At 40.3% G+C, this 21,265-nt stretch overlaps 1 pseudogene; it reads right to left on the reverse strand.

Moving 5' to 3' along the window:
* Positions 1-419: 419 nt before the first annotated feature.
* Positions 420-1,750, reverse strand: LOC136162880 (tubulin alpha-1B chain pseudogene; annotated as a pseudogene).
* Positions 1,751-21,265: the final 19,515 nt, after the last annotated feature.

Consider the following 21,265-nt stretch of genomic DNA (forward strand, 5'->3'; position numbering starts at 1 on the left):
ATTAATCCTAAACATTTATTGAATCATTAAATGACAATCTCTAATGGCAAGTCTAATACTACTGTAATTTTTGAAATTAAGACATTTTTATTTTTAGAAACATTTTGGGTTTACAAAAACTGAGCAGAAAGTACAGAATAGATTTATTTTAAATTGGTGCCAGAATTTTTTTACCTTCTAAATTCTACTTATGATCAGCTTCATTGTTATTATCATCATTCTAATCATCAGATTGTCTTCATTCTTTTTTTTTTCCTTAAAATCTTTACTTTTGAGACAGAAGTGTTACAGGTACACATGGGAAAGCAATACGTGATCACAGTTGAAAGTGAAGACAATCTAGTCAGAAAGTTTTTACACCTGTCAGCTAGTGCTGGAGCTCTGATTACGATATGCTGCAGGGCTCAAAGAAATGGTAATTAGTATTCCTCTCCTTCCTCTCCCTTTCCTTCAACAGAATCCACACCAACCTCCTCATAATCTTTCTCAAGGGCAACCATGTCCTCACAGGTCTCAGAAAACTCTCCTTCCTCCATGCCCTCACCCACATATCAGTGAACGAAGGCATGCTTGGCATACATCAGGTCAACTTGTGGTCCAGGTAAAGCCCAGACCTCAGTGATGGCTGTGGTGTTGCTCAACATGCACATAGTCCACTGGACTTTGGTCAAATCTCCACCAGGTACCACAGAAGCTAGTAATTAATGCCAACCTTGAAGTCAGTGGGGCACCAGTCCACAAAATGGATGATGCACTTGGCCTTAATGGTGGCAATGGTGATACAACATCTTTGGGAACCATGTCACCACAGTAGAACAGGCAGCAGGCCATGTATTTACCATTACGAGGGTCACTTTTCATCATCTAGTTGGATGGCTCAAAGCAAGCATTAGTGATCTCTGCTACAGAGAGCTGTTCATGGTAGACTTTCTCCACAGAGATGACAGGGGTGTATGTGGCCTGGGGGAAGTGAATGTGGGGATAGGGCACCAGGTTGGTCTGGAACTCTCTCAGAGCCACAGTCAGGGCTCCATCAGACCTCAGGGAAGCAGTGATGGGGGACACTATCTGGCTAATAAGGCAGTTAAGATTCATGTAGGTTGGGTGCTCAATATCAAGGTTTCTACAACAGGTGTCATAGATGGCCTCATTGTCTACCATGAAGGCACAATCAGTTGCTCCAGGATGGTGTGATGGTGAGGATGGAGTTGTAGGGCTAAACTAGTTGTGGAAACCTGGGGGGCTGGGTGAATAGAGAATTCCAGCTTGGACTTCTTGCTGTAATCAACGGAGAGATGTTCCATCAGCAGGGAGGTAAACCCAGAACCAGTTCTCCCACCAAAGCTGTGAAAACCAAGAAGCCCTGAAGACCTGTGCACTGGTCAGCCAGTTTCCAAATTCGGTCCAAGACAAGGTCAATGATCTCCTTGCCAATGGTATAGTGACCTCAGGCACAGTTATTGGCAGCATCTTCTTTGTCTGTGATAAGCTGCTCAGGGTGGAGGAGATGGAAGTAGGTCCTAGTGCGAACCTCATCAATGACTGTGGGTTCCAGGTCTACAGACACTGCCCTGCCAGCACCTGTCTTGCTGAAGAAGGTGTTGAAGGTGTCATCTCCTCCCCCAATAGTCTTGTCATTTGGCATCTGGCCATCAGGTTGGATGCTGTGTTCTAGGCAGTAGAGCTCCCAGCAGGCATTGCTAATCTGGACACCAGCCTGGCCAGCGTAGAAGGAGATGCACTAATGCATGGTGGCTATAGGTCAGCAGGTGCAGGCAATAAGAGTAGACACCAGGTCCTGGTTACCATCCCCAACATGCTAAGAGTCGAGGTAAGTAACACACTCTGTCTGCACTCTTTAGCTATGTATTCATTATTTAGTTATTTCTCCAGAAGTCTGATGGAAATTCTGAGCTTGATTTTTTCCACTTCTTGCTGTATAAAAGAATAGGCTAGTCAGGCACATTATCAGGACAAAATAAGAATCAAGACAATCTCTCTCATGAATGTTACTAAAGGTACACAGATCCTCAACTTTTGAAAAAAATCTCCTTTTGTAAGTAGGTAAAAACCAGAGGAATTGACAGACTCCCAGATACCGCTCAAGATCTGCTGTTGTTTAATCACAAAGTCACGTCTGACTCTTTTGCAGCCCCATGGACTGCCAGGCTCTTTTTTCCATGGGATTTTCTAGGCCAGAATACTCAAGTGGGTTGCCATTTCCTTCTCCAGAGGATCTTCCCAATCCAGGGATAGAACCCATGTCTCCTGAATTGCAGGCAGATTCTTTTATCTGTGAGTCATCTGGGAAGGATAAGTTTATTAAAAGACGAATAGGAGTTTGTTTTGTGAAAAATATTAGAGTACATGCTGGAGAGGGTACAAAATAGGAAAAGAGAATGAGTAAAATGAAAAAGACCTCAAGAGAAATGACAATTTTTTGATAAAATAATAAAAGGGAAATAAATTCTAATATTACTACTAACTCAAGTTTGTTTTTAAACTTTCAGAAACAAGGGAAGGCTGTTGTTTCTGGAATGGAGATCACTCTGGATTTGATAGACAATCTGAGACTCAGTAGTTCTAACATTAGAACGGAAAGTATACCTGTCACTGTGATCCTTCTTTTCTGCACATAAGGAAAGCAGAAATGCTTAAGAGAAATACAGAAGCATAACTCTGCTAACAGCATTGATATCTACAGAAGAACAAATCATTCAATGTTATTTTCTTCATTAACTTACTCATGTTGGCCTGTACTCTATCCTCATATAGGCTCAGACTGGAAGACAGTGGGGATTCAGTCATTGAGAGTTCATCAAGTAACATGCAAACAACAGTCCTTTCTTCTGGTTTCTACCTGTAAAAGATGCCTGGTGATCCATAAAAACAGTAATCAGCTTATGCTTAAATGCATTCACATCTTTAGATATATTCAAATAACATTTTTGCCTTTTCATACTGTTCATGGGGTTCTCAAGGCAGGAATACTGAAGTGGTAAAAAGCTGGCTTAAAACTCAACGTTCAGAAAACAAAGGTCATGGCATTCAGTCCCATCACTTCATGGCAAATAGGTGGGAAAACAATGGAAACAGTGACAGACTTTATTTTTTGGGCTCCAAAATCACTGCAGGTGGTAACTGCAGCCATGAAATTAAAAGACACTTGGTCATTGGAAGGAAAGCTATGACCAACATAGACAGCATATTAAAAAGTAGAGACATTACTTGGTCGACAAAGGTCTGTCTAGTCAAAGCTATGGTTTTTCCAGTAGTCATGTATGAAAGTGAGAGTTGGACCATAAAGAAAGCTGAGCCCTGAAGAAGTGATGCTTTAGAAGTGTGGTGTTGGAGAAGACTCTTGAGAGTCCCTTGGACTGCAAGGAGATGAAACCAGTTCATCCTAAAGAAAATCAGCCCTGAATATTCATTGGAAGGACTGATATTAAAGCTGAAACTCCAATACTTTGGCCACCTGATGCAAAGAACTGACTCATTGGAAAAGACCCTGATGCAGGACAAGACTGAAGGCAGGAGGAGAAGGGGATGACAGAGGGTGAGATGGTTGGATGGCATCACTGACTTGATGAACTTGAGTTTGAGCAAGGTCTGGGAGTTGGTGAAGAACAGGGAAGCCTGACATGTTGCAATCCTTGGGCTACAAAGAGTCAGACAAGACTGAGTAATTGAACTGAACTGAAATAACACTTTTAAATCTGGATAATTTTAAGGATTTTTCAATTGACAAATTGATTTCAACTGGAAATCCCATTTGAGAACTGATAATGTTAATAAGCCATTGACAACTGATGTTAGTTAAACCCATATTGTTATTTCTTTGAACAGGATTAGATCAGTAAGAACAAGGATGGAAAACAGATAAGCAAACACAGAGCATGTGTACATTTATATGTATGAGAGAGTGATCATTTACAAAAATCCCTGAACTAAGAACATGAATCCTAGTCTACCCTAAGCTACCATAGGCATCCATCCTACAGTCTAAGTTCTTATATTGACATTATCAACCCATAAAACTCACAGTTTGTCCAGAAAAGGCTATTAATAGAAGTTCAACAAAAAAGACAAGTGTGCATAGGAAAATATCGACTTTTTGAGAGGTACTCCAGAAGTTATCTCAGAACTAAAATAAAATTTGAGAGCCCAGAATACAATTCTGTTGTTAAAATGCTTGTAAATCATTGATATACTTGAATTAATGTATGCTTTCCTCTTCTTTCAATTTCACTTGAGATTTTAAAATTAATTTTTATTAGAGTATAGTTGATTTACAATGCTTTATTATCTGTTATACAGCAAAGTAAATCAGTTATACATGTTGCACTTTTAAAAATATTTTCCCATATAAGTCGTTACAGAGTATTGACTGGAGTTACCTGTATTATACAGTAGGTCCAGAATAGTTAAGTATTTTATATATAGTAATGTACATATTTCAATACCAGTTTTCCAATTTATTCCCCCCTCCATTTCCTCTTTGGTAATCATACATTTTTTTCTACACCTGTGACTCTATTTCTGTTTGTAAATAAGTTCAGTTGTGACTTTATTTTTAGATTTCACATATAGGCAATATCATATTTGTCTTTGTCTGACTTACTTCACTCAATATGATAATCTCTAGGTCCACCCATATTGCTGCAAATGGCATTATCTCATTTTTTATGGCTGAGTAACATTCCATTATAGTTATCTATCTATCTATATATATATATCAGTTCAATTTAGTCCCTCAGTCATGTCCGACTCTTTGTGACCCATAGACCACAGCACACCAGGCCTCCGTGTTCATCACCAACTCCCGAAGTTTACCCAAACTCATGTCCATTGAGTCGGTGATGCCATCTACCATCTCATCTTCTGTTGGCCCACTTCTCCTCCTGCCTTCAATCTTGCCCAGCAAAAGGGTTTTTTGAAATGAGTCAACTATTCGCATCAGGTGGCCAAAGTATTGGAGTTTCAGCTTCAACATCAGTCCTTCCAATGAACACTCAGGACTGATCTCCATTAGGATATATACCACATCTTTTTTCATTCATCCACTCCTTAATGGACATTTAGATTGCTTCCATGTCTAGCTATTGTAAACAGTGCATATATCTTTTTAAATTTTGGTTTTATCTGGGTATATGCCCAGGAGTGGGATTGCTATATTATATAGTAGGTCTATTTTTAGTTTTTTAAGGAGCTTCCATACCATTCTCTGTAATGGCTCTACCAATTTACATTCCCACCAACAAAGTAGGAGGATTCCCTTTCCTCTACATTCTCATATTGTTTGTAAGTTTTTTGATGATGGCCATTCTGACCCATGTGATGTGACACCTCATTGTGGGTTTCCTTTGCATTTATTTAAAAATAATTAGTGATGTCATATGTGTCTTGATGTGTTCTTTGGCCATTTATATGTCTTCTTTAGATAAATGTCTTTTCAGGCCATCTTCCCATTTTTGACTGAGTTGTTTGTGGTTTTAATATTCAGCTGAATAAGCAGCAAACCTGTTTTTGTGAGCTTGGATATTGGGCCCTGATGGCAAAAGGATTATTTTCCCCTTGTGAAAGCGAAAGAGTTGCAGCCTCAAACCTGCCTCTGGTTCATTTATCTTTTCATTACAACAAAAAGTTTGGTCAAGCATTTGGGTTTTCTGAAAGAAACAGTCTGCTTGTCCCTACTTGCTGGGAAGTCAGCTGACAGTACAGTTTCAGCTAATCAGGGTAACAACCTATATGGAAGTCAACACTCATAGAACTCTTTCCCAAGACATGTTTACTCATGAAAGGGTGCAGTGTGTCCTATGTATGTCTTTTACACTGCTCAGAAACTGCGGGGCCAGATGGCAAAAGCAGTGTTTTCCCACTTTGAGGCTAGAAAGATGTAGGCTCAAACCTGTTCAAAAAGTACTTGGATTCTTTTATCTCTTGATATCAGCAACAACTTTTGTCTGCATCTGAGTTTTCTGAATGAAACAGGCTGCTTGCCACTCCTTGCTGGGGTTTTCATATAGTAGAGTTTGGCCTAATCAGGGTAACAACAGGTGTGACAGTCAACACTCACAGAATACTCTCTCCATTCACCTTTACTCATGAAAGTGTGTAGTGTGTCCTAGATGTGTGATTTACACTGCTTGGAAACTGTAAGGTAAGTAAGGTTAGTTGTTTTTGAGAGTCTGGGTACTGGGCCCTGATGGTAAAAGTACTATTTTCTTCCTGTGAGAGCTAGAGAGTTGCGGTTTTCAAACCTGCCGGAAAAGCAGTCTTGATCATTTATATCTTAATTACAGCAAAATCTTTGGCCAAGCATTTGAGTTTTGTGAAAGTAACAGGCTGCTTGTCACTGCTTGCTAGGAAGACATAGATAATACAGTTTTGCCTCATCAGGGTAACAACAGGTATGGCAGTCAATACTGAAAGAACACTCCTCCCAGATATCTTTACTCATAAAATGGTGCAGTGTGTCCTAGGTGTATCTTATACACTGTTCAGAAACTGCAGGGAAAGCTGTTTTTGTGAGCCTGGATCTTAGGGACTGATGGTAAATTCAGTATTTTCCACTTGTGAAAGCCAGATAGTTGCGGCCTCAAATCTGCCTTGAAAAAAACCTCTGGTTCCTTTATTTCTTCATTGCAGCAACAACTTTGGTGAGCATTTGAATTTTTTGAGTGAAATGGACTGCTTTATGGCAAAAACCACTGCCATATTGTAAAGTAATTAGCCTCCAACTAATAAAAATAAATGGAAAAAAAAAAAAAAAAGAAATGGACTGCTTGTCATTCCTTGCTGCGAAGTCATCACACAGTACAATTGACTTAACCAGGTTAACAGAGGGTATGGCAGTCAAAACTCACAGAACTCTTGGTTCAGACATCTTTTCTCATGGAAGGGTGCAGTGTGTCCTAGTTGTGTCTTTTATGCTGCTCAGAAACTGCAGGGAAAGCTGCCTTTGTGAGCTTGGTCATGGGAGCCTGATGGCAAAAGCATTACATTTCCCCTGTGAAAGTCTGAGAGTTCCAGCCTCAAACCCACCAGAAAAGCACTCAGCTTCATTTATCTCTTTATTATATCAAAAACTCTGGTCAATCATTTGAGTTTTCTGAAAGAAACAGGCTGCTTGCCAGTAGTTGCTGGGAGGTCTTCAGAAGGTTCAGTTTTGCATAATGTGGTAATAAATTGTATGACAGTCAACACTTACAGAACATTGTTTCCAGACATCTTTACTCATGAAAGGGTGCAGTGTGTCCTAGTTGTGTCTTTTACACTACTCAGAAGCTGCAGGGAAAGCTGATTTTGTAAGCATGGATATTGGGGCTTGATGGCAAAAGCAGTACTTTTCTCCTATGAAAGCTAGAGTTGTAGCCTGAAACCTGAAAGGAAAACACTCAAGATCATTTATCTCTTCTTTACAGCAAAAGCACTATTTTATCCCTGCGAGAGCCAGAGAGGTCAGGCCACAAGACTGCCAGAAATACACTCTGGACCATTTATCTCTTCATTGGAGAAAAACATTTGGTCAAGTGTCTGAGTATTCTGAAAGAAACAGGTTGCTTGCTACTATATGCTCGTAAGTCATCAGGCATACAGTTTCACTTAATCAGGGTAACAACAGGTATGGAAGTCAACACACACAGAACACTCTCCTCGGACATCTTAACTCATGAAAGAGTGCAGTGTGTCCCAGCTGTGTCTTTTACGCTGCTTGGAAGCTGCGGGGAAAGCTGCTTTTGTTAGCCTGGATATTGGGGCCTGATGGCAAATGCAGTATTTTCCCCCTTTGAAATCAAGAGAGAGTTTCAGCCTCAAACCTGCCAGAACAACACTCTGGGTCATTTCTCTTCATTACAGCAAAACCTTGGTCAAGCAATTTTGTTTTATGAAAGAAACAAGCTTCTTGCCACTCCTTGCTGAGAAGTCATCACATAGTACAGTTTGGCCTGATTAGGGTAACGACATCTATGGCATCAACATATACTAAAAATTCTCCCCAGACATCTTTTCTCATGGGAGGGTGTAATATGTCCTAGGTGTTTTACATGGCTCAGAAACTTCAGGGAAAGATGATTTTTTTGAGCCTGAATATTGGGGCCTGATGGCAAAAGCCATACTTTACCCTGTGAGAACTAGAAAGGTCAGCCTCAAACCTGTCAGAAATATACTCTGGCTCATTTATCTCTTCATTGAAGCAAAAAATTTAGTCAAGCATATGAGTATTCTGAAAGAAACAGGATGCATGCCACTACTTGCTAGGACATCATCAGACAGTATAATTTCACCTAATTAGGGTAATAACAGATCTGATAGTCCCCACTCACCAAAAATTCTACTCAGACATCTTTACTCATGAAAGGGGCAGTGTGTCTTGGTGTGTCTTTTACACTGCTCAGAATCTGCAGGGGAAGTTGCATTGTTGAGCCTGTATTTTCGGGCCAGATGGCAAAAGCAATGTTTTCCTCCCTGTGAAAACTATAGAGTTCCAGTCTCAAAACTGCCAGAAAAACACTCTGGATCATTTACATTACAGCAAAAACTTTAGTTGAGCATTTGAATTTTTTGAAAGAAACAGGCTGCTTGCCACCCTTTGCTGGGAATATATCAGACATCACAGTTTGGCCTAATCAGAGTAACAACAGGTATGGCAGTCAACACTCAAAGAACACTCTCCCAAAACATCTCTTCTCATGGAAGTGTGTAGTGTGTCCTAAGTGTGTCTTTGACACTGCTTGGAAACTTCAGGGAAGTTGCTTTTGTGATCCTGAGTATTATGCTTGATGGCAAGAACAGTTTTTTTTCCCTGTGAAAGCAAGAAATTTGCAACCTCAGACTCCCCGAAGAACACTCTGTTTCATTTATCTCTTCATTAAAGCTAAAAATTTGGTCAATCAAGTGAATTTTCTGAAGCAGGCTGCTTTCGACTATTTCCTGGGAAGTTATCAGATAGTACAGTTTTGCCGAACAAGGATAATAACAGATATGGCAGTCAACACTCACAAAACACTCTCCCTAGACATCTTTACTCATGAAAGGGTGCAGTGTGTTCTAGGTGTGTCTTTTTACACTGATAAGAAACTGCAGAGAAAGTTGCTTTAGTAAGCCTAGATCTTGGGGTCAGATGCCAAAAGCAGTGTTTTACCTGTGAAAGCTGAATAGTTGAGGCCTACCTTGAAAAACTATTTGGTTCTTTTATTTCTTCATTACAGCAATACAGAGTGAGACACTTTTGGCTGCTGTGTTTTGCCCTAAAGAAGCAGCTGTTATGGGTATTGGCCCTTATGGTGAAAGCTTTATTTTGCACCTGTGGAAGCTGGAATATTGGAGCCTCAAACTTGCCTGAAAAACACACTGGTTCATTCTTATCTTCATTGCAAGAACAGCTCTGGTCAAGTTTTAAGTTTTCTTAAAGCAACAAGCTCACCAATCTGCTTGGCATGTTTTACCCGGAAGTCATCTGACAATACGGTTGCACATAATCAGAGAAACAACTGGTGTGGTAAACAAGATTCACAAAACACTCTCCCCTGACATCTATTTTCATGGAATGATTCAATGTGTCATAGAAGTGTCTTTATACAGCTCTGAAACTGCAGGGAAATATGTTTTTCTGAACCTGGGAATGGGACTAATGGCAAAAGAAGTGGTTTCACCCAGTGAAAGCTGGATAGTTGCTGGATAGTTGCAAGAAAGCTTGATAGTTGCAGAAAAGCACACTGGTTCATTTTTCTCTTCTGTAATTACAACAACAGTTTTCATGATTTTGAGTTTTCTAAAATAAAAAGGATGCTTCCAACGTCTTGCAGGTAAGTCATCTGACAAAAGTTTCTTGTCATCAGAGTAACAACATGTATGGCAGTCAACACTCACAGAACAGTCTCCAATGCCATCTGTTCTCAAGGAATGGTAGAGTGTGTTCTAGGTGTGTTTTTAGACAACTCTGAAACAGCTAGGAAACTTGTTTTTGAAGATGGGAATCGGGCCCTTATGATAAAAGCTATATTTTCCACTTGGGGAAGCTGGATAATTACAGTCTCAAATCTGCCAGAAAAGCACACTAGATCACTTTTCTTTTTATTACAACAGCTGTGGTCTAGTTTTTGCATTTTCTGAAAAAAACAGGCTGCTTGTCATATCTTGCTGAGAGTCATATGACATACCATTTCACCTAATCAGGGTAGCAACATGTATGGCAGTCAACATTCAAGAACACTCATCCCTGCCCTCCTTTCTCATGGACTGGTATATTGTGTCCTAGGAGTGCCTTAAGAAAACTAAGATCATGGCATCTGGTCCCATCATTTCATGGCAAATAGATGGGGAAACAGTGGCAGAATTTATTTTGGGGGGCTCCAAAATCATTGCAGATGGTGACTGCAGCCATGAAATTAAAAGATGCTTACTTCTTGGAAGGAAAGTTATGACTAACTTAGACAGCATATTAAAAAGCAGAGACATCACTTTACCAACAAAGGCCTGTCTCATCAAAGCTATGGTTTTTCCAGTAGTCATGTATGGATACGAGAGTTGGATTATAAAGAAAGTTGAGTGCCAAAGAATTGATGCTTTTGAACTGTGGTGTTGGAGAAGACTCTTGGGAGTCTCTTGGACTGCAAGGAGATCCAACCAGGCCATGCTAAAGGAGATCAGTCCTGAGTGTTCATTGGAAGGACTGATGTTGAAGCTGAAACTCCAATACTTTGGCCACCTGGTGCAAAGAACTGACTCATTTGAAAAAACCCTGATGCTGGGAAAGATTGAAGGCAGGAGGAGAAGGGGACGACAGAGGATGAGATGGTTGGATGGCATCACCGACCCATTGGAGATGAGCTTGAGTAGACTCTGGGAGTTGGTGATGGACAGGGAAGCCTGGTTTGCTGTGGTCCATGGGGGCATGAAGAGTCGGACATGATTGAGTGACTGAACTGAACTGAACTGAATTGAGGAGTGTCTTTACACAGTTGTGAAAATACAGGGAAACTTGTTTTTGTGAACCTGGGACTTGAAGCCTGTTGGCAAAAAAAGTATTTTCTCATTGTGAAATCTGGATAGTTACAGGCTAAAACCTTCCTGGAAGACACATGGTGAATGGTTGCAGCTGTGAGCCGTGAGCTATGTGGGGATTTGTGGCCTCCAGAGGAGAGGATTTGAATCCTGGGTCAGAGACGAGGCTTGATCACTTGAAGCTTTTGTGTAATAAAGTTTTATTAAAGTATAAAAGGGATAAAGGAAGCTTCTGATATAGACACATGAGAAGGGGGCAGAAAGAGTGCCCCCTTGCTAGTTTTTAGCAAGGAGCTGTATATCTGTCAGCAAATTGCTAATCAGATCAAAGAATCACATCAAAACTGAGAGAGTTGCATCAGGCCCCACTCCAACAACATGCATTTTCAGATAGCACTGGGACAAGGTGAGTCATCCCTGACCACAAAACAATTGACCTGAATCTTAAAGAAAGGCAGATTTCCAAGCAAATACACAGCTTAAAAGAACATTTCCGTGAGTAAGAATTACTGGTTTGTTGAGCCATTATTGGTTCAAGGTTTGAGTCTTAGCTGGAACCAACTTGAAGAAAGGCAGATTCCGAGGCAAATACATAGTTCATTAACGTAACTTAAGATAAATGTTTCCACAAGAAAAAACGCATTGATTAGTTCAAGGTTTGAGAAAAGTTAAGTTCAAGTGAACCTGGTGTCGTCATGACAACACAGAATTTAAAAGAAATTTCCTTTTACATTTGTATAAAGAAGGGGAAAAAAAGGTCTGTGATTTGCAATTTATTTCCTCCTTCCCATTAAGAGAGAAAATTCCTCTGCCACTTGCAGTTTATTTCCTTCTCATGGGGACCCCTAGCCTTCCTACCTGCTACCCTCATGAATCTCCATGTAGCTCACGGCTCACAGCTGCAACTAACTGTTAACAGTGTGTCTCCCAGGAAGGTTTTAGCCTGTAACTATCCAGATTTCACAGTGCGAAAATACTTTTTTTGCCAACAGGCTTCAAGTCCCAGGTTCACAAAAACATGTTTCCCTGTATTTTCACAGCTGTGTAAAGACACTCCTAGTGTTATGCCCGATGTCTGAATTCCTGAACAGGAAGAGAGAAGGCTTCCAAGACAATGCAACTCGCAAAAAAAGGGAAGTTTATTGCTGACTCGAGTCAGGGCTCCTGCCGCGCGTCCAACGCAGTGGTATGGGGTCAGAGAGCGCTGAGCCCAAGCTGTTACCCAATTTATAAGGTGTGCATAAGCAGTTGGTAGCTGGCTTAAGCGGATTGGCTACATGTTTGCAAAGTAATCTTATTGGCCCAAACCTTCGCGGACTTTTTTCAAACTTGGGTGTTCGCGGGCTTTTCAGCTTTCCCCTGATAGGTTCTTCCCTTTTTCTTGCTAGGCGCATGTTGATTGACTGGCTCCAGGTGGCCTGATAATCATGTTACCCTGGAAAACCAGGCCTACTCCTAATCTAGGCTGCCTGTCATGGCGTAGCCTCACGCTAGGACACAATATACCAATCCATGAGAAAAGAGGATCTCAACTGGTTCATTTTTCTTTTCACTACAACTACAGCTTTTGTCAAGGTTTTCAGTTTTCTGAAAATTGCGAAATGCTGAGCTGGATGAAGCACAAGCTAGAATCAAGATTGCTGGGAGAAATATCAATAACCTCAGATATGCAGATACCACTCTTATGGCAGAAAGTAAAGAGGAACTAAGAGCCTCTTGATGAAAGTGAAAGAGGAGAGTGAAAAAGCTGACTTAAAACTCAGCATTCAGAAAACTAAGATCATCGCATCTGGTTCCATCACTTCATGGCAAGTTGATGGGAAAACAATGGAAACAGTCAGACTTTATTTTCTTGGGCTCTAAAATCACTGCAAATGGTGACTGCAGCCATGATATTAAAAGATTCTCGCTCCTTGGAAGAAAAACTATGACCAACCTAGACAGCATGTTAAAAAGCAGAGACATTACTTTGCCAACGTCTAGTCAAAGTTATGCTTTTTCTAGTAGTTATGTATGGATGTGAGAGTTGGACTATAAAGAAAACTGAGCATCAAAGAATCGATGCTTTTGAACTGTGGTGTTGGAGAAGACTCTTGAGAGTCTGTTGGACTGCAAGGAAATCCAACCTGTCCATTCTCAAGTTAATCAGTCCTGAACTTTCATTGGTAGGACTGATGCGGAAACTGAAACTCCAACACTTTGGTCACCTGATGAGAAGAACAGACTCATTGGCAAAGACCCTGATGCTGGGAAAGATTGAAGGTAGGAGGAGAAGGGGTCAACAGAGGATGAGATGGTTGCATGACATCACCATAAGTTTGAGCAGAAGTTGGTGATGGACAGGGAAGCCTGACGTGTTGCAGTCCATGAGGTCTCAAAGAGTCAGACATGACTGAGCGACTTAACTGAAAATTGACTGCTTGCCAATTCTGCTGGGCAGTCATCTGACAAAATTGTTTTCCACTAATCAGGGTAACAAGAGGTATGGCAATGAAAACTCACAGGAAACTCTCCCTGAACATCTTTTCTCATGGATTGGTACAGTGTGTCATAGGTTTGTCTTTACAAAACTCTGAAACAGCCAGGAAATATACTTTTGTGAACCTGGGAATTGGGCCATTATGCTAAAAATCTATATTTTCCACCTATGGAAGCTAGGTAATTGCAGCCTAAACCTGCCAGAAAAACACACTGGTTCACTTTGCTTTTCATTACAACAGCTTTGGTCATGATTTTGAGTTTTCTGAAAGAGACAAGCTGCTTAACACTTCTTCCTTGGAAGTCATGTGACAGTACATTTTCACCTAATCAGTGTGACAACAGGTATGGCAGTCAACACTCACAGAACACTCTTCCCTGACCTCTTTTCTGATGGAATGCCACCCTGTGTCCTAGTCGTGTCTTCACACAGCTCTGAAGCTGCTGGGAAACATGTTTTTGTGAACTTGGGAATTGGGGCCTGATGACAAAAGAAGTATTTTTCTACTGTGAAACCTGTATAGTCGCAGCCACAGACCTGCCAGGAAAGCACACTGGTTCATGTTTCTCTTCATTATAACAACAGATTTGGTCAGGTTTTTGATGTTTCTGTAAGGAACAGGCTGCTTGCTTCTTCTTGCTGGGAAGTCATTTGACAGCAGTTTCACCTAATCAGAGTAAAAACTGGTATGGCAGCCAACACTCACCAAAATCTCTACAATGACATCTTTTTTCATGGAATGGTACAATGTGTGCTAGCAGTGTCTTTACATAACTCTGAAACACCTAGGAAGCATATATTTGTGAATCTGGGAACTGGGGCCTTGTTCAATTCAGTTCATTTGTGTCCAAATCTTTGCGACCCCATGGACTACAGCACACCAGGCCTCCATTTTCATTGCCAATTCCTGGAATTTACTCAAACTCATGTCCATTGAGTCAGTGATGCCATCCAACTATCTCATCCTCTGTCGTCCCCTTCTCCTTCTGCCTTCAATCTTTCCCGGCATCAGGGTCTTTTCAAATGAGTCAGTTCTTCGCATCAGGTGGCCAAAGTATTGGAGCTTCAGCATCAGTCCTTCCAATGAATGTTCAGGACTGATTTCCTTTGGGATTGACTGGTTTGATCTCCTTGCTCTCTGAGGGACTCTCAAGAGTCTTCTCCAACACCACAGTTCAAAAGCATCAATTCTTTGGCACTCAGCTTTCTTTATAGTCCAACTCTCATATCCATACATGACTACTGGAAAAACCATAGCTTTGACTAGATGGACCTTTGTTGGTAAAGTAATGTCTCTGCTTTTTAATATGCTGGCTAGGTTGGTAACTTTTCTTCCAAGGAGCAAGTGTCTTTTAATTTCATGGTTGCAGTCACCATCTGCAGTGATTTTGGAGCCCAGAAAAATAAAGTCTGTCACTGCTTCCATTGTTCCCCCATCTATTTGCCATGAAGTGATGGGACCACATGCCATGATCTTAGTTTTCTGAAGGTTGAGTTTTAAACCAGCTTTTTCACTCTCCTCTTTCACTTTTACCAAGAGGCTCTTTAGTTCTTCACTTTCTGCCATAAGGGTGGTGTCATCTGCATACCTGAGGTTATTATTTCTCCTGGCAATCTTGATTTCAGCTTGTGCTTCTTCCAGCCCAGCATTTAACATGATGTACTCTGCAAGAAGTTAAATAAGCAGGGTGACAATATACAGCCTTGGCATACTCCTTTCCCAATTTGGAACCAGTCTATTGTTCCATGTCTGGTTCTAACTGTTCCTTCTTGATCTGCATACATATTTCTAAGGAGGCAGGTTAGGTGGTCTGGTACTCTCATCTCCTGAAAAATTTTCCATGGTTTGTTGTGATCTACACAGTCAAAGGCTTTGGCATAGTCAATAAAGCAGAAATAGACGTTTTTCTGGAATTCTCTTGCTTTTTCTATGATCCAACTGTTGTTGGCAATTTGATCTCTGGTTTCTCTGCCTTTTCTAAATCCAGCTTGAACACCTGGAAGCTCACAGTTCATGTACTGTTGAAGCCTTGCTTGGAGAATTTTGAGCATAACTTTGCTAGCATGTGAGATGACTGCAATTGTGCAATAGATTGCACATTCTTTGGCGTAGCCTTTCTTTGGGATTGGAATGAAAACTGACCTTTTCCAGTCCTGTGGCCATTGCTGAGTTTTCCAAATTTGCTGGCATATTGAGTGCAGCACTTTCACAGCATCATCTTTCAGGATTTGAAATAGCTCTACTGGAATTCCATCACCTCCACTAGCTTTGTTTGTTGCGGTGCTTCCTAAGGCCCACTTGACTTTGCATTCCAGGCTGTCGTGCTCTAGGTGAGTGATCACACCATCATAGTTATCTCCGTCATAAAGGTATTTTTTTGTATAGTTCTTCTGTGTATTCTTGCCACCTCTTCTTAATATCTTTTGCTTCTGTTAGGTCCATACCATTTCTGTCCTTTATTGTGCCCATCTGTGCAAGAAATTTTCCCTTGGTATCTCTAATTTTCTTGAAGAGATTCCTAGTTTTTCTCATTCTATTGTTTTCCTCTATTTTTTTGCATTGATCACGGAGGAAGGTTTTCTTATCTCTCCTTGCTATTCTTTGGAACTCAGCATTCAAATGGGTATTTCTTTCCTTTCCTCCTTTGCTTTTTGCTTCTCTTCTTTTCTTAGCTATTTGTAAGGCCTCCTCAGACAACCATTTTGCCTTTTTTCATTTCTTTTTCTTGGGGATGGTCTTGATCCCTGCCTCCTGTACAATGTCGTGAACTTCTGTCCATAGTTATTCAAGCACTCTCTCTATCAGATCTAACGTCTTGAATCTATTTGTCACTTCCACTGTATAATCGTAAGGGAATTGATTTAGGTCATACCTGAATGGTTGAGTGGTTTTCTCTATTTTCTTCAATTTAAGTCTGAATTTGGCAATAAGGTGTTCATGATCTGAGACACAGTCAGCTCCTCGTCTTGTTTTTGATGAGTATATAGAACTTCTCCATTTGGTTGCAAAGAATATAATTAATTTGATTTCAGTGTTGGTCATCTGGTGATGTCCATGTGTAGAGTCGTCTCTTGTGTTGTTGGAAGAGGTTGCTTGCTATGACCAGTGAATTCTCTTGGCAACACTGTTAACCTTTGCTCTGCTTCATTTTGTACTCCAAGGCCAAATTTGCCTGTTACTCCAGGTATCTCTTGACTTCCTTCTTTTGCATTCCAGTCCCCTATAATGAAAAGGACATCTTTTTTGGGTGTTAGTTCCCGGAGGTGTTGTAGGTCTTCATAGAGCCGCTCAACTTTTGCTTCTTTGGCATTAGTAGTTGGGGCATAGACTTGGATTACTGTAATCTTAAATGGTTTCCCTTGGAAAGGAACAGAGATCATTCTGTCATTTCTGATATTGTACCCAAATCCTGCATTTTGGACTCTTTTGTTGGCTATGATGGCTACTCCATTTCTTCTAAGGGATTCTTGCCCACCGTAGTATATACAATGGTCTTCTGAGTTAATTTTGCCCATTCCAGTCCATTTTAGTTCACTGAATCCTATAATGTCAATGTTCACTCTTGCTGTCTCTTGTTTGAGCACTTCTAATTTACCTTGATTCATGGACCAACACTCCAGGTTCCTATGTAATATCACACTTCACAGCATTGGACTTTACTTCCGTCACTAGTCACATCCACAACTGGGTATTGTTGTCACTTTGGCTCCATCTCATTCTTTCTGGAGTTTTTCTCCACTCTTCTCAGGTAGCATATTGGGCACCTACCAGCCTGGGGAGTTCATCTTTCAGTGTCCTATCTTTTTGCCTTTTCTTACTGTTCATGGGGTTCTCAAGGCAAGAATACTGAAGTGGTTTGCCAAGGGAATATTTCATGCAAAGATGGGCTCAATAAAAGGACAGAAATGGTATGGACATAACAGAAGCAGATGATATTAAGAAGAGGTGGCAAGAATACACAGAAGAACTATACAAAAAGATCTTCATGACCCAGATAATCACGATGGTGTAATCACTCACCTAGAGCAAGACAACCTGGAATATGAAGTCAAGTAGGCCTTAGGAAGCATCACTACATCAAAGCTAGTGGAGGTGATGGAGTTCCAGTTGAGCTATTTCAAATCCTAAAAGATGATGCTGTGAAAGTGCTGCACTCAATATGCTAGCAAATTTGGAAAACTCAGCAGTGGCCACAGGCCTGGAAAAGGTCAGTTTTCATTCCAATCCCAAAGAAAGGCAATGCCAAAGAATGCTCAAACTACTGCACAATTGCAGTCTTCTCACACGCTAGTAAAGTAATGCTCAAAATTCTCCAAGCCAGGGTTCAACAATACTTGAGCCATGAAATTCCAGATATTTTAGAAAAATCAGAGGAACCAGAGATCAAATTGCCAACATCTGCTGGATCATTGAAAAAGCAAGAGAATTCCAGAAAAACATCTATTTCTGCTTTATTAAATATGTCAAAGCCTTTGACTGTGTGGATCACCACAAACTGTGGAAAATTCTGAAAGAGAGGGGAATTCCAGACCACCTGACCTGCCTCTTGAGAAATCTGTATGCGGGTTAGGAAGCAACAATTAGAACCAGACATGGAACAACAGACTGTTTCCAAGTTGGGAAAAGAGTATGCCAAGGCTGTATATTGTCACCCTACTTATTTAACTTATATGCAGAGTACGTCATAAGAAATGCTGGGCTGGAAGAAGCACAAGCTGGAATCAAGATTGCCGGGAGAAATATAAAAAACCTCAGAATATGCAGATGACACTACCCTTACGGCAGAATGTGAGGAAGGACTAAAGAGCCTTTTGATGAAAGTGAAAGAAGAGAGTGGAAAAGTTGGCTTAAAGCTCAACATTCAGAAAACTAAGATCATGGCATCCAAGCACATCACTTCATGGCAAATAGATGGGGAAACAGTGGATGACTTTATTTTATGGGGCTCCAAAATCGCTGCAAATGGTGACTGCAACCATGACATTAAAAGACGCTTACCTCTTGGAAGGAAAGTTATGACCAACCTAGATAGCATATTAAAAAGCAGAGACATTACTTTGCCAACAAAGGTCCGTCTTGTCAAAGTTATGGTTTTTCCACTAGTTATGTATGGATATGAGAGTTGGACTATAAAGAAAGCTGAGTGCTGAAGAATTGTTGGTTTTGAACTGTGGTGTTGGAGAAGACTCTTGAGAGTCCCTTGGACTGCAAGAAGATCCAACGAGTCCATCCTAAAGGAGATTAGCCCTGAATGTTCATTTGAAGGACTGATGTTATAGTTGAAACTCCAATACTTTGGCCATCTGATGTGAAGAGCTGACTCATTTGAGAAGACTCTGATGCTGGGAAAGATTGAAGGCAGGAGGAGGAGACGACAGAGGATTAGATGGTTGGATGGCATCACTGACTCAATGGACATGAGTTTGAGTAAACTCTGGGAGTTGGTGTTGGACAGGGAGGCCTGGCATGCTGTGGTCCATGGGGTTGCAATGAGTTGGAGATGACTGAGCGACTGAACTAAACTCCCTCTGAACTGCTTTTGCTGCATCCCACAGGTTTTGAGTTTTCATGTTTTCATTGTCATTTGTTTCTAGGAATTTTTTTATTTCCCTCTTGATTTTTCTGTAACCTGGTCATTATTTAGAAATATATTATTTAATATCCATGTGTTTGTGTTTTTTAACGGTTTTTTTCTTTTAGTTGATATCTAGTCTCATAGCGTTATGGTCAGAAAAGATGCCTGATACAATTTAAGTTTTCTTCAGTTTACTGACGTTTGATTTGTGACCCAAGATATGGTCTATTCTGGAAAATGATCCATGTGCACTTGAGAAAAAGGTGTATTCTTCTGCATTTGGATGGAAAGTCCTGAAGATATCAATGAAATCCGTCTCATCTAATGTATCATTTAAGACTTGTGTTTCTTTCATGTCAATGTATGGCAAAAACCACTACAATATTGTAAAGTAATTAGCCTCCAACTAATAAAAATAAATGGGAAAAGAAAAAATAAAAAAATAAAAATAATGTTTATAAAGATTAAAAAAAAGACTTGTGTTTCCCTATTAATTTTCTGTTATGATGATCTGTCCACTGGTGTAAGTGTGGTGTTAAAATCGTCTACTGTTATTGTATTACTGTCAATGTCTCCTTTTATGTCTGTTAGTATTTGTCTTGTGTATTGAGGTGCTCCTTTGTTGGGTGCATAGATATTTATAATTGTTGTCTTCCTTTTGGATTGATACTTTGATCATTTTGTAGTGTCTTTCTTTATCTCTTGTAATACTTTTTATTTTAAAGTCTATTTTGTCTGATACGAGGATTGCTACTCCAGCTTTCTTTTGATTTCCATTTACATGGAATATATTTTTCCATCCTCTCACTTTCATTCTTATGTGTCTTTAGGTCTGAAGGGGGTTTCTTGTAGGCAGCATATATATGGGTCTTGTTTTTATATTCATTCAGCCAGTCTGTGTCTTTTGATTGGAGCATTTAATCCATTTTCATTTAAAGTAGTTATTGACATATATGTTCCTGTTGCCATTTTCACAACTGTTTGGGATTTGTTTTTGTAGATCTCTTACTTCTCTTGTATTTCCTGACTATATACATCCCTTTAACTGTTGTTATAAAGCTGGTTTGCTCATACTGAATTCTCTTAACTGCTTGTCTGTAAAGTTTTTGATTTCTCCATCAATTTTGAATGAGATCCTTCCTGGGTAGTAATCTTGGTTGTAGATTTTTCCCTTTCAGTACTTTAAATATATCCTGCCATTCCCTTCTAGCCAGCAGAGTTTCTGCTGAAAGATCAGCTATTAAGGATTTCCCTTGGATGTTACTTGTTGCTTTTCCTTTGCTCCTTAATATTCTTTCTTTGTATTTAATCTTTGTTAGTTTGATTAGTATGTGTCTTGGTGTGTTTCTCCTTGGGTTTATCCTGTATGGGACTCTTTGTGCCTCTTGGACTTGACTGACTATTTCCTCTTCCATGTTGGGGAAATTTTCAATTATAATCTCTTCAAAAATTTTCTCATACCCCTTCTTTTTCTCTTCTTCTGGGAACCCTATTGCTGGGAGCCAGCTCATGAGATCCCACCCATGACAAGGTCATGAGGAGAAAACCTGACAGACAAGGCGGATCAGGTTTTCAGGGATTTTGAAAAGCTGCCCTCGGCGCTCACCTTAAAGATGATATCTGTCTTTCTGATGCTTGCTTCAATAGACTACTCCCTAAATTCTGTGACACAGGCAGAAGGCCTTCCCCGATCTCTTCCCAAATAAGAAACAACTTAGAACTTTAATCAATAAGTTTCTCGGGTGGTGGTATTTTATGAGATTATCCAGGGTGAAAGGAGTGGTTTAATTTAAACTCCTTTGCTGGTATTTAAGTTTGTTGGGCAAATGCGTTTATGCCCTTGGTACTAATATGCATGATTGCTTATAGTACCCTATTCATAAAATAACATAAAGAACCTGATCATATAAAGGCCCTAATAGACATAGAGCCTTCTTTGGGGGTGAAGGAGTCCTATTAGAAAACATAAGAAAAATTATTCTAAAGGTGGTTATTGGGTTGACGTTTGCTTGCTGTGTTTTGCTTGCTGTGGTTTTGCTTTTAATGTGCTAAGGTTGTGCTGTGGAAACCATTGTTAATATAGTTATAAGATCTAGAAAAATAAGAGCTTAGCCCTAGTGTGGTAACAATGAAACGGTTGTTAATTATTAGCCAGGAGTGCTAGGCAGGGGCTGCCTCATCAAAGTCGCAGAGTCAGTGTGGG

Source organism: Muntiacus reevesi, chromosome 3 (assembly GCF_963930625.1).
Source record: "Muntiacus reevesi chromosome 3, mMunRee1.1, whole genome shotgun sequence".
NCBI lineage: Eukaryota > Metazoa > Chordata > Mammalia > Artiodactyla > Cervidae > Muntiacus > Muntiacus reevesi.